This window comes from Platalea leucorodia, assembly GCF_965183815.1.
Source record: "Platalea leucorodia genome assembly, chromosome: 7".
Taxonomy (NCBI): domain Eukaryota; kingdom Metazoa; phylum Chordata; class Aves; order Pelecaniformes; family Threskiornithidae; genus Platalea; species Platalea leucorodia.
In genome coordinates, this window is record NC_138829.1 from 4920333 (window position 1) to 4934072 (window position 13740).

At 47.3% G+C, this 13740-nt stretch overlaps 1 protein-coding gene across 6 annotated transcripts in view; it reads left to right on the forward strand.

Moving 5' to 3' along the window:
• Positions 1-637: 637 nt before the first annotated feature.
• The window catches only part of FBXO34 (F-box protein 34), a 40780-nt gene continuing 27677 nt past the window's right edge, over positions 638-13740 (forward strand). For 4 of the 6 annotated variants that reach the window (XM_082317811.1, XM_082317813.1, XM_082317814.1 and 1 more), the window contains exon 1: positions 638-768. The gene's annotated coding sequence lies outside the window, so the exon portion shown is untranslated. The remainder of the gene's footprint in view (positions 769-13740) is intronic. The other 2 variants (XM_082317817.1, XM_082317819.1) reach the window with 1 other exon arrangement.

Sequence of the window (13740 nt, forward strand, 5' to 3'; positions counted from 1 at the left end):
TAAAGCCAGAAGGTCTATCAAAGGAGCTTCTTTGGCCTCCTGCAGAGGATTGTATAGATTTTTACCCTGTTATCACCATATTAGATCCACTCGTAAGCTGCCGGTGCCAGGCAGCGGGCTGGGAGCTGGCACCGCCGTTGCTTTCAGTGCCATGTTGGTCGCTGAACCTCACAGCAACCGGCACCTGGGCATCGAGGTCCCAGCCTGGAGGCACCAGGGCGAGCAAGGCCGCGGGGGCCCCCACGCCTGCCAGCGCTGGGGGCTGCGGGGAGGCCTCGACCCCGCCGGTCCCCGGCACCGGGCTCTGCCTTGAAACGTCCCCGGCCTTCAGCCTGCGGGCCGGGACCCCCCGGGCCTGGCCCCGCTCTGAGGAAACCGCGGAGGCCCTGAGGAGAGCTCCGGGCCCGGGAAGGGCGGCGGAGATGGAGCCCTGAGGAGACCCGAGAGGCCCCGACTCGGGCCCCCGACCCCTGCGGTGCCCGTCCGGCGCTGCCTGGCGCGGCGGGGCTGCGGGTGCCTGGCACGGCGCGGGGGCGGCCGGCAGTGCCGCGGCCCTCCCCGGCGGGCCCGGGCCCGTCCCGCCCCGCTCCGCCCCGGGCGCGGATTGGCGAGGCCGGCGCGGCCCCTCCCGCCGCCGCGGCTGGGCGCAGGGGGGATCCGGCCGCTCCGCTCCGCGCCGAGCCCAGCCTGGCGGCTCCGCGCAGCTCGCCGCCGCCGGGACGCCTCCTCCTCCTCCTTCCCGCGGGAGCGCGACCGGCCCCGCTCCCGGTAGGCTTCTCGCAGGAGGGCGGGAGGGAGGGCGGCCGCTCGGCTCGGCTCGGCTCGGCTCGGCTCGGCTCGGGGCCGCGGGCAGGTGGGCGGCGAGCAGGCCCCGCACGCACCGCCCGCTCTCCCGACCGGCCATGGCGGCTGCGGGGGCCGCCGAGGGGCCGCTGGCCGCCCGCCGGACGGGGCTGCGCGGCGCCGGGCCCCGCGGAGGGCACCGGGCCTCCTCGCTCCCTCAGCGCGGCGCCTCCCCGCCGCCGGCCGCCCCTTCTCGGGTTTATTTTATTTTATTCCCGGTGCTCCCCTCCGCGCCGGCACCCTTCTCGCCGCCTCCCCGGGGAGGGGGTTTATCGCGATTCCCCCGTCGTGCCCCCTCCGCCGCTCCGCTGGCAGCGCTCCCGTGGCCTTCCCGCCGGCCGGCGGGCCTGACAGCGGGAGCCCGCCGTGAGGGGGAGGGAGCCCGCCGCGGGTGCCGGCTCCCGTCCCCGCCGCGGGGCCCGGGCCCGGCGTGCGGGGCGCCCGGCACCTCTTCACCCTCCCCGGCGCTTGCACCACGCCATCGTCCCCCGCGGCCGACCCACGCGTGGCTGAGGGCAGCCTGCCCGGGCGGGGGTCGGCCTAACCCCCCGCGTCGTGCGGGTGGCGGGCTCTTCGTGGGCCTGCGGGCAAGCAGACAGGGTCCTTCTTTAAAAAACAAACCCCAAAACCCCACGTATTTTTCCCCAAATTTTGATCTGAGCAGTGTCACTTCCTGATGGTGTGTGCTGCACCGCTTACCCCGTGCTTCGTGCCTCTGCCAGCCTTTCGGAGGAGGGATTGTGAAGCTCGGTGAACATCAACAATGATCCAAAAAAAAAGCTTTAATCGTTATTAGATATTGTAGGTAATACTGCTAATAACGCAGTCACATGGGGATGGTGTAAGAACCTAAGGAAAGGTTAAAAGTACAATTATGATGGAAGTGATTCCTTCTCAAAATTACTTCCTCCAAGGCCTTACTCGAAACAGTAAGTGTAGCTTTTAATTTCTTCAGTAAACTGAGGTTATTGACTTGTGTCCTGTGGCTTCCAGTTGGAAAAAAAATGTCCTTCTGTCAGCCCGAGAGGTGGCTCTGACGCTTGTCCTGCGAGGTGCTTTGTACAGCGCTCAACAGCAGCCTATGTCTCGCTGCTCTGCTTTTAAATAACCGGCTTGGATGGGGCTGTAAAGCACAGCCGCAGCGGCTCAGGGTTCGTTGAGGGCTGCAGAACCCGCCTGCGAAGCTGGGTAAATACTCCAGTGGTTCACCCTGCTGTGCTGCCTGCTATCTTGGCCACGCCATGGCTCTCGGTATCCAGTTTTGGTAGCCCGAGATAGCCAGGCTAGCTTTGAACCGGCTAACGTGTGGCGCAGACTCGAGTTCTGAGTCTTAATGAGTGTTTGCGTAGTGCTTTGTGTTTTCTCGGATGAAAGGTTTTACATAATTGGCCATTCTAATTGTCTGTCACCCCTAGAGAAGAGCCAAAAAAAAAAAAATAAGCATGGAGGTGGGCAGTTGTTTTGGAAGTCCAAAGTCTAAACCCGTAAATGCCTGTAGGTTGTTAATGTTGTTACTGCTTAACGTGGAGGCAGCAAAATGACTGACTAAAAAAAATAATGTAGTTCTGCTCCCCTTTTGAGCCATTCGAACAGCATCGTCCAGACAAATGACGTCCTGCTTACGTTTGAGCTACTTGGTCTTCAGTGCCCAGAAGAAATCCTAATGCGACTCCAGTTGCACCAGCGTTGCCCGTTTTTTTTTTTTTTTATTTTTTTTTTTTTCCCCTTGAAATCTTAACTGGAAGCCTTTTACAGTGTTTTGATTCCTTTTTAATAAATGGCTAATCCCTTGCTGCAGGGGATGGGAGTGTTTTGAATGCAGCGGTTTTGGGTCCAGAGGGAAGGGGGAAGGGAGAGCCTTGTATTGCTTTCCAGCAGCCACCCACCTTCCCTGGGTCCGAGTGAAAGAGCCTTATTGACTGGTTTTGAAGGTAACGTACCCAATTCTCCCCTTACATGCTAAAACCATAAATTTGCTGTAGCGCAGAGCCTTTCAGGGAAAGAAATGGAATGTCGGGGAGTTCTGGGCTTCATCACGAGCAGCCTGGTAACAAAGGCAGTGTCTGTTAATTGCGTCGCGCTTATCAAAATCTCCCCTTCTAATGACAAAGTTCCATTTTAATAGGTGTAAAAAGTTGTGGGATTTGATTTAATACCAGTGGCTTAAAATCATCTTGCACATTCCGTGTGACTAAGTTGTCTCTTTCATATTTAATTGGAGAACGAGCAGGGGTTGAGGAGGAAGCTGTGTACGTTTCACTTGCACTAAATGCTCTTTAAAATCTCTTCTCCATTTAGATAAGGATCGCGAAGAAGCACGAGTGACTTGCCAAGCGCTAAGCTGCGACTAATTTTCTTATCGGCATATAAAACATCTTTGTGTGTCCCTTAAAATTGGAGGCTTGTCTTGTAGCATGCTGCGGACCTGTACCACGGCGGTGGTGAGCTCTCTGCGGCATGAATGGCAGCGAGAGCATGTGTTCATGGAGACTTGCCTGTGGTTCCCGTGCCAGGAAGGGCTGTGGTTTTGGGGTGCAGAGGTGCCAAGGTCGATTTCTGGTGCTGTGAAGTTGACTACTGTGTAGTAGACGCATAATACTACCTAGGTACTAACTGTCCCTGAGGTTCCAGGTGTCAACATGTTCATCGTAAGGTGTTATTTTCACTTCTTGCTGCCCTGTAGCATAACAAAACAAGCAATTCGGTGTCATTCTCAAACACCGGTTGCTTTATTACCAGCAGATATGACAAATTTCAGTATTCCCGTTGCAGGTTTGATACCTGGTTTCAGAGAAGATAGCAGCTTCTCTTGTACCTGGTAGTCGAGCCTGTAAAGAAAACATAGGACTGGTCCTAAGCCTGTGATTAAAGCTAGTGTAGCTTTGGAAGCATGCATCTCTTGTCCCTGAATGCTTCTTTTTTTGGCTCTTGTGGATTATTTGGTCATGGGATGTATTACTAGATGTTCCTATCCATGCATTTAAGCTTTTAAAGGAGGTCTTAGTTTACTGGAAGTTGCTGGTTAGAGATCAACTTCCCAGCTTTGTAAGCTCTGCAGTAAGGAGGGGACAGGAATGCTGCTTTAGTATGTGTGGCTGCTCAGTTTTTATTTGTACCATATTTACTGGGTTTGTTTTCTAAGCTATTTTGATTCTATTAACTTATTAAACTTAGAATTTATTAAAGTCAGTGTGACAGACTTTTTTAATGTATGAATGTTGTCCTTTTCTTTAAGGTCCTTTTTTTTCACCCCGAAAATATGAATTGGGATAATTGCCCATAGTGCAGATTCTGGCTGTAGTTGTGGGGTTTGTATTTGGAATTTGCGTTTGTAGTTGTGGAATTTGCGTTTATTCCCCAAATAACTTTTTTGTCTGGTTGTGGAAGGGGAATATCTGCTGTCTCGCTTGCTAATCCCGCTCTTGCAGTCTCATGCCTAGAGCGTAACTGGAGATGGATTTACCACTGTAGGCATGGTGGTTGGTTTTCATCTAGCTTTTTTGGGTATCAAAAGCAGAGAAATCACAGCAGGACTGGCTTTGGTATGGGGTGGGCTTGTGCGACTCCCATGAATGATACTCGCTTGGACAGCCAGTTCACGGTAAAACCTGGGTGTCTGCAGCGTCATTGCAGTGGGCGTCGGAGGCAGATGGATTAAATATAGCCCAGGTATGCCTAAACATGTTGCAGTTGCACCTCCTGTTGCAGTACAGAGGTAATATGAATGTTTACATAGATCACCTTCCTACGCATCGGAGGTTCGACTACCTCTTCTGTAAGTGAGTCGCTGCTGGGCAGCCACATGACTACTTAATGCTGTTTTGAGAGTAAAAATACACTACAGAGGGACGTGTGAATGGCTGGTGAGATGATGTCAGCTTTAAAAAAAAAAAAATTATTCAGAAATGGCTGCCTGTTATCTTGGGGTGCAGAAAATAGTGTTCTTTTCTATATGATTAAAAAAAACCAAAAAAGTACCCCACTTCAGAAGCTGCTATGTCTGCAGTTCATAGCAAAGTAATGGCATTTAGGTAGCATGGAGGCTGAATTTCCACCATTTAAAATCTTCCTGTCCTAATGTGCCATTCTGTACAGTGCTTGGAAGCTAATATACAATGTTCTTCTGCCTTGCAGCAAAACAACTAGTGATTAAAAATTCAGCAGATGTTGTGGTTCACTTAACTACTTGTTCTTGCATCATTCAGGTCATATCACACAATTAATGTTGCTAATGTTCAATCTAGCTTTTTTTGTTCTAAGAATGAAAATTATCTGAACTACCATGGGATTTACGGAACTGTTTTGGCAGGAACTGGGCTATGCAAAGTAAATTATTCAGAACTGTTTTCAACCTTCCCCTAACTTGGAGGATCTCCTTTTGATTTCTCAAATATGATTTGTTCGTGCCAAACAGGGCTTTCATTTCTGCAGCTTTTCTCACTTTAAAAATCGAAGTGTTTTCTTTTGATTGCTTTGAGATAAATGAGACTCCCTAGTTGAGAAGGCAGGGGGAAAATCAGCACGATAGGTATAAGTGCTTGCTTTCTTACTTAAACTCAGTATTTCATTTGGCCACAGAAGTATTTTTGTATGAGAATTCTGGTTTTGTTTCGGGCAGGGTTTCTACTGCTTTCAGTACATCTACTTTTAATTTGCACAATTTCGGTTAATAGGATTCAATCCAGTGTGTCACTTGATTTTTAAATTAGAGTTAAACTTTGCTTTCCCCTCCCTATGTTCCTTTAGTTATGTAGGTTTTGGGTTCTTTTTGTAGCACGCACAGCTTCTGGAAACCTTTTCTGGGCTGCTTGGAGCTACAAAGCAATGTTCGTGTAGCAAGTCTTGCGGCTTGGTTTCACTTCCTTCGCCACCTTTCTGTTCGGAAGCGGGTGCCTGTGCGGCACGAGAAGAAGCCTATCCTCTCCCTTCGTGCCGAGCGCAGTAGCTGTGGTTTTAGTTGACCTCCTTGCACTTTCTCAGGACTTGTCTGCTGATGCTTGCAGTAGGAGGTCGGATGCTCCCAGGTGGGTGCCCTCTAAACTGGTTGCATGCATTGACACACATCTTTATGGATCGTGCTGCTATAGGCATGATATAAATACCAAGGTTAAGGCAGGCAAGCAACTGAGTGTCTTTGAGAGTAACTTGCTGTACTGGGGCAGCTCTTGGCTCGAGTGCTTGAGAGAAACTAAATTCAGAATGTGGAACGCAGGTGGAGTATTTTGGTCAAGGGCACAGGCGCGGTTCAGCCATCGCTCAGTGCGTCGCTGCAGGTAGCTTGAGCGTAACAGGGCTTAGGAGAGGGCTGCGTCTTTCTAAGCATGAAGTGACAGATCAGGAATAGGAATGGAAAAGGTGGGTTTGTGCGTTACAGTAAGTGATACACAATATATCATGGTAGACGCCTGTAAACCAGGTTTTGGAGAAGTAATGGGCAAAAGCTGGAAACTTTCAGTTTATGCACGTTGTTTGAGCTTGCAATTTGGATGACTTTTTGTGATCTGTCAATTAGCACATCAGGAGGGTGTCTTTTTAGTCCAGGCAGACGTTTTTCTTTGGAAAAACCTGTTTGGCCTATTAATGCTGATGTACTTTGAGAGAACTTGTTTCAGCTAAATTGTCAGCCGATAGTCAACTGGTTGAAAAATGAATTATTAAATATGTAAACCCTCCCGCAGCCTCTTTAGTGTCTCGTTTAGAATGATGGAAAAGGAAGGATTCAAATTGGTTTTTGCATGTTCCTGATACCACGTATGCATATATCCAATATGTCGTACTTGCAGAATTGATATTCAGGATAATATGTTTAATCTCCGATTGCAAAAAATAACTTCACACGCAGCTAATTCCATCTGCTGGAAAAATAAGAGCGAGGCTAACTTCATCACTTATTTGGGACCCGGTTTTTGCTGTGCTAATTACTATGTATGAACTTTGGAAATTTGCATAATTTTTTGGCAAACCTAAGCGGCAGCCATTTAATTCAGAATTTTATTAACTTTAAACATGCCTAGCAACTCCTCAGCTACTTCTAGCTCATTTTGTATTTTTGGTGTTTTACAAGCTTTGATTTAGTAAGCTTCAGTAACATTTTTTTTTTTCTCTCCTTGAAACGACTCATATATATAACAGCAGCTTGCTGCCATTTCCAGTAACTTGCAACCTGCAATCTAATGCAGAATTCCTTCTGTCATTCAAACAAAAAAAAAGTGTTGAAATTAAGTTCTCATAAACCGAATGCTAGAACAGTAAAATTAGAAGCTAGGTTTCGGTTGCTCTTCTGCAGTGTGAGAAGAGCACTTGAAATATTTTAGGTGTAGATGGTTTTCAAAAAAGTAACCTTGGGGAAACTGGGGCATGTCAAGTCTGGTCCTAATTCTGCTAAAAGCTGGTCTCATGATGTGAGTTCTTATATCCAAACTCTTTGGAGCTTAAAAACATCATTGCAGATAGCTACTAAATGTTCTGTCTTCCTAGGAGGCTGGATTTTGTCACATTTTCAGCTTCTCAAGGTTTCTAGCAGTGCCTTTTCCACTTGGTTTGCTTTTACTCCTTTTATTGGTTTTGCTGGTTGGCAGTCAGGGGAAGTGTATAATGTGTAAAATATTACAATGTTTGGAATTTTATAGTAAAAGATACTGTCTGCTTTATTGGAATGCTGTTATCTACTGACTAATTTTCTTTTGGATGCAATATACTGGATTAATTTTAAAACTTGAACTGTTCTTTCTGTGTTACAGTCTTAGCCCGCTTTCTGTTTCAGGACCATCAGAAACGTCCTGTTTTGCTATGTGCAATTGCAGTCCCGTGTCTTTGTCCCTCTTTCCTCCTCCCTCTTATTCCGTTGATCACTTAAGAATGCAGTTTCTTCCTTGGGATGAACAGGGTTATATTGCTAGGCTCTTTAATTCCTCTCTAATTGGCAGAAAGCCAAGCATAAAATCTCGTTCATAAGTCACTCTAGAGATTTCTTTGTAGATGCTGTTATTTTCTTTGCAGGCTAACATCACTGAAAAGATTCCCCCCCCTATGTCTAGACCAGGCATAATTATGTTCGTGTGTATGTGTAGGCTTGGGTGTTGCCACTCCACAGCCCGGCAAGCAATTTGAAGTTCTCGGGCAGTTTAAGACCCAAATTTCTTGTAGCATCAAAGGCAGCAGCTATCCGTCTGCATCTAGGTAGGCGAAATAATTTTCGGTTGTATCTAAACTTCAAAGACTAACTCATGGCTTGTGCCTGTGGTTTGGCTCTCTGCAATGTGTCGTACTGGAGGCTATATTTTAGCAAAGAGTTTAGACGCTGGGTTCAAACAGGACTTGCTGTGTACGGAGTGATAGTAGCTAGTGTTGAATTGGGGTTTGTGTTCACCGGCTCACGTGCTTCCAGAGGTAACCCACTTCTCTTTTGATGTATAAAGCTCTTCATTGAGGTCTTTGTTCTGAACTTTGCCTCACCTAAGTCTTTATTGCAAAGCGTAAAAATCCGTTCCATCATGAAGCCTCCACTCTGGCGCTGGGACTGCAGGCTTAATATATTTATGTCTTCAAACCTTTTGTGCTCCCTCCTCTCCTGACTCGTGAGGTTGAGAGAAGCTCCCTGTAAGCACGTATGCGGAGCTGCCCCTTATCCTCCTGCTACTAGGCTGCTCTTGCTTTGGTGTTGCTGCCTATCACACTGACTGCCATTTTCTCATTCATTTGCCTTCCTGACCGCCTGCACGTGTCCCCGTCCCGGGGAGAGGACGGCTGTCCCCGCGCACGGCGTCTGCGCCCCGGGCGTTCCACTGCTGAACAGTCACGGTGCGCGAGGTTTGGTAGCTTGAGGCAAATGTCACAGACTTGGTAAGTGAACTCTAAGAAAAAAAAAAATAAAAACAACCCTTTAAGGAAAGCCTGTCCTCTGGAAACGGATTTCTAGACCTCGGTTTAACCATCAGGGCACCAGGGCTTACCATCAAGTAAGGCTCTCCCATCAAGCCTTACCATCAAGTAAGGCTGTCCCCCATCAGGGACAGACTGTTGGTTTCTCACTTTTTCCCCATTTAATTTCCTTTCTAAAGAAGGATGGTACTCTACCGTCAGTTTTTAATGAGGTTGCTTTATCTTAATAAACACATGAATGAAGTGATGCAAAGAGTGCTTGTTTATGCGTCTGAAATCTAAGTAAATCTGTTACCACTTCTGAAATGTGGGCTGTGGGAGTATTACTGATAGCAATGAATCCGTCTTCCATGGTGTTAAGAAAAAAATCCCTGAATTTCTCTTAGAATGCTTATGAGTTTTTTTTTTTTTTTTAGATGCAGTAGGACTGCAGATGTAGTCATATTAAAATGTACAATAACTTGTTTTGAATTGGTCTCGCAGCAGAAGCAGTTGGAGAGGTGGCTTTGGTACAAGTGACTGGGAATTCTCTTTTAACGCAGCTTTGCAGCCCGTGCTGCCAAGGGGAGCTGAGAGCGCTTTGAGTCACGCTCCCTCCGCCGATGGAGCATGGGATGCCGCTGACGGTGGACTAAACCAGTTTTCCTAATGATTGCTTTGTTAGGCTTTAACCGCTTATGGGATTGTTAAAATAGTGTCCGCTGATGTGTCAGCTGTAGGCTTCGGGGCAAATTGTAGGATAAATAATAGTAGTTTACATACCTTTGTAGCAAATGCCCGTACAGCATTCTGCATACTCTTCTCGCCTTGAAAGGTTTTTCCCCCCCCCTTTTTCTTCTTTTGGATCAGTAGGTGTAATCAGCGAGGAAAGGGTTGCGTATGGATTTTGTGAAGTTAGCACAGCTTCATCCCTGGCCTGACTGAATCCAAGGAAGCGAAGGCACCAGGGTGTCCTGCACGGATGGCTCACTCGTCTTTGGGAAAACATTTTTAAGAGCTTAGGAACAACTTGACTCAGAAAAAAGTCAAGGAACTTAATCTGAGTGTAAAATTGTTGCATCTGTAGTGGAGCTATACAGAGCAAGTTCATTGATGTTGCTAGTTGCATTAATATTGGTTTCAGGTTTTTGGTTGGTTGGTTGTTGTTTTTTTTTTTTTAAATTCCTTTTTTAGCGCTGGGGGAATCCCCCCCTGTTCCCCAGCCCTCTCTTGTGTTACTTGCGTCACAGCATACCAGTAAGAAATTGTTTTTCATCAGGTGGCTGTCCAGGCAGAACAGAGACGGTTAAGGACGGAGGAGTCTGTCAGGCTGCTTTCCATTTGGAGAAGCCTAGAGATTAAAAAAAAAAAAAAAAAAAAGGTCTGTGATCCCAGATAGAGAAACTTTACTGGGGTATACGTGAGGCAGAGGCTGTTCCGAGGAGGCATGTCTTTAATTAGACCAACTGGTATCGCTGGGGTGGAGGGGAGGATGAGTGAGCTTTTGAGCATGAATAAATGTCAACATATATTTTGTCAGAATTGCAGTATGGAAGCAGGGATTTACTGTGAGTTGCCATTTGGCTTTGGGGTGTCTGGGGCTTTTCTGTGTCTTCCATATATTAGCCGCAGTTATGGAAGAAGCTGCATATACCACTTTACAAACATAAAGCGCAACTTTTTAAGGGAAGGTAGGATGTAAATTGCTCAGGTAAAACGAGCCAGTGTTTTCAGGCAGGAGTCAGTAAAGCTAGACAGAGTGCCAGCAAGCGATACCTGTGTCCTGACTTTAATATATTCATATATTCCCTTCACAGTGGTCGCGCCCAGGAGGGTTAGTGAGAGATGCCTTAACTTAAAGCTAGTAGCAACAGCAGTGCTTTTTTTCTCTAAAGACTGGTGTGCTTTTACTGGAACAGCTAAATGCAGGCATGTTGAGCTTAATATATGCATGTGTGTGGGTACTTGAGAAAACATCCCATTAAGTAAACCAGTAAGTTTCTTCTGGGGAGATGCTGTGAATATCGTCTTTGCTGCCAGTCAGGGCCAAGCCAGGCTTGTTAGCAGCTTGTAAGCGACAGCCCTACTTTGCTTTTGGAGGTATTTTAAGTGATGAGGGTAGCAGAGCTGGAGGGAGAGGTGATAACGTCTGTGCTGTTTTTTTTTCTTTTTAGGGGGGGAGGAGGAAGAGGAGATGGGACTAATTGCATACCTTCCCATTCCAGTTACCTCATTACTGGGTAATCATTGGAGCAGCCCTGCAGTCTGCTCTGATAGCAGATAAGTGGCGTGGCTTGCAGCACTTTAATCTAAACAAAACTTAAGTGCTTTTTCCTTTTTCCCTGGAGTGAAACTGTAATTTCGTTATGTGAATGTTAGCCAGGACAAAGGTGGTGGGTTTTTTGGTTGGTTGGGGTTTTTTGTTTGTTTGTTTGTTTTTGGGTTTTTTTGCATCTGTCATGATGCTTCTCTGGGCTTTGTACGTGTTAGAGGTGTGTCCCCAGTGTATGTACCAAAAATACCCTAAAATACTGCATTCCCTTACCCGGCAGCTTCAGTTGAAGGCTCTCCCAAGTACTTTGCCAGGTGAAGATCTGTTTAGCTTTGACGTTAGATGTCTCAAAGAGTTTAGGTATAAACCAATGAGCGTTTAAATTACATTTCCTTTCCATAGTGATACCTGTTAATTAGTTCCTCTGTGTGCATTAAGCCCTACATAGTCAAGTAAAACAGCCCGAGCACACCTCTGCTGCTGCAGAAGAGGAGTCCCTGCGGTGAGAGCGGCCACGTTGATGAGTTTGGAGCAGAACTGCGTGATTTTGGTTCCCCAGACATGGCCTTAGATGCAACCCATATGATGCGAAAGAGAATTACTGGGCAGAGCTTCAGAGAGGGGTTTTGTCTGATTTCGAAAGAGGATAAAAGTGCATTTGTACATCAGGTTGAATCCTGATAAAATGCCTTCTTGGAACTGATGTTTCTGAAAGGTGATGATTTTGAGGTACTGGCTTAAGGCCGTGAGAGCACCACAGACGAGTGCCTGGATTTTGCATCGCGTGGTACTGGGCAAAGCTTAAACTCGTCAGGCTAACTTTTCCTGGACTGCCATAGAACTGTTAAATCTGATCTATTCCTAAACAGACAGCTGCCTGTGCAGTCTGAGCTGCGTGCAATTCTTTGTCTCTGCTCTTGACTTGGATGGAAAAGTAGTTTGTTTTCGCATTGATTGGAAGTCAACTGCTGCTGCCCCAAAGCGGGTCTGTTCTTGCAGGCTCTGCGTGGACTCCAGGCAGAATGCTTTTGGGTCAGGACGATGGGAGGATGGTAGCCCACTAAGACAGGTATTTGTTGATGGGTAAAATATCTTGGGAAATAAAATGTAATACACTTTTTTTACTGTTGATAGTTTTTCTAAGTTTGGGCTTGGTTGTATTGGTTGTAACTTGGCCGATAAGGTTGATCATATAGAGTCACTTCGTATGGATCCAGCTGCAGCATTAAGCTCTTGAATAACTTAAGGTGAAGTGATGGTGAATTTGAAAGAATTAAAGACTACAAGGCCCCTTAGTCGGGTCTTGCGTTTATAGGGTGGCTTTCAGAGGGAAAGACCCGAACATGCTTTGCGAACTGGCCTGCGTGTCGTGCACTGGAGTGGATCCATGCTTTGATGAGAACAATATGGTTTCTTTTAATGAGATGAACTGTATCACCTTTTTTTAAGGAGGTATTTATTTATCTATATAGGGGGAAAATACTTTATTCCTGTGAAAATCTGTAGCTGATCAGACTCCTGGATCCATTCTTAGCCACCGATATTGGAGGGACAGGAGGCTGGCAGGTTGGATTGGGTATTGCCTAAATAAAAACAAGGTTCAAGCCTGGAGCGTTATCTGGCAGCAGGGCTGCCGACCCCCAGGCCACTGGGGAAGTCGACCCAGCCTGTTCCTAGCCACAGTTTCCTTGGGAGAAGGTTGTAGGACACAAGTCTCATGTGGGAGCATGGGTGTTTCATGCTGGTCAACCTGCTCCGAGGGTAATATAGGTGGAAAGGGACTCGCCTATGGACAGGAGGCTCAGCTGGGTGGTGAGGAGGGGTCTGCAAAGCACAGCTCCTTCCTGCGAGTGGGCAAAGGTCCTCCACCTGTACGCTTGTGATGAGGGTGAACACCATCGCTTAGCGCAAGAGCTTGGCATCTTTTGTGCTGAGGTGGACTGCTAGCTGATAAAATGGCATCTCTCGCACATGTCTCAAACCCACAGTGCTGGATTCTGCTTTGTTAGTTGTTGAATGGTTGTCTGCAGTTGTGTTCCCTTTCTCCAGTAAAAAAAGCTAATCCTACATCTCAAAACGGTCTGTTTGCCTTCCCAGCGCTGCGCTTAGTATTTTGGAATTGCCCTTGGGTCTGTGCAAGTTGACGAGGCTCTTGTGGCCATTTGGGATGCTGCAGTTGCCTTCCCTGTGCTCCGCTTCTCTTGAAGTTTGTTAACTAAGCTTCCACGGCAGCCACCCAGCCTTGGCTCTTTTCCAGCCTTTATTTACCTCGTAATGGTTGAAGTGTGCCTCAGTACTGCCTTCCTCTCTTTCTTGTGTTTGGCTTGGGGGTTTGATTGCCCCTCTGAAGCAAGGTATGGTTGCTTGAGTCGGCAGATGAGGCTGGGGGGGTAGATGATGAGTGTCCGTAGGTCTTTGCATTGGTGTGTTTGTGAGCTGGGATGGGTGCACCGGGCCTACTCGTGTGCTTCAATATCCAGCACCAGTTATGGTCCATCTTGACTGTAGAAAATGAATTGAAGGCAAATTATCCGGTACTGGAAACTTTTCTGGGGAAAAAGTTTAATGAGTACCTGAAGGGCCACAATCCTGTAGATGGTGTGGTGTCATGTAGCTGTGAGCAAGTTTTCCTTATTGCAGAAGCTGGATTGATTCCTCAGGGCTGGATAGCATCTGATCTTTATGCGAGGGAAGGGGAAAAGCTGTCCGACTTTAATCTGAATTTACTAGGTAGTTAATAAGTAAGACCTCTGCCCTGAGTAACT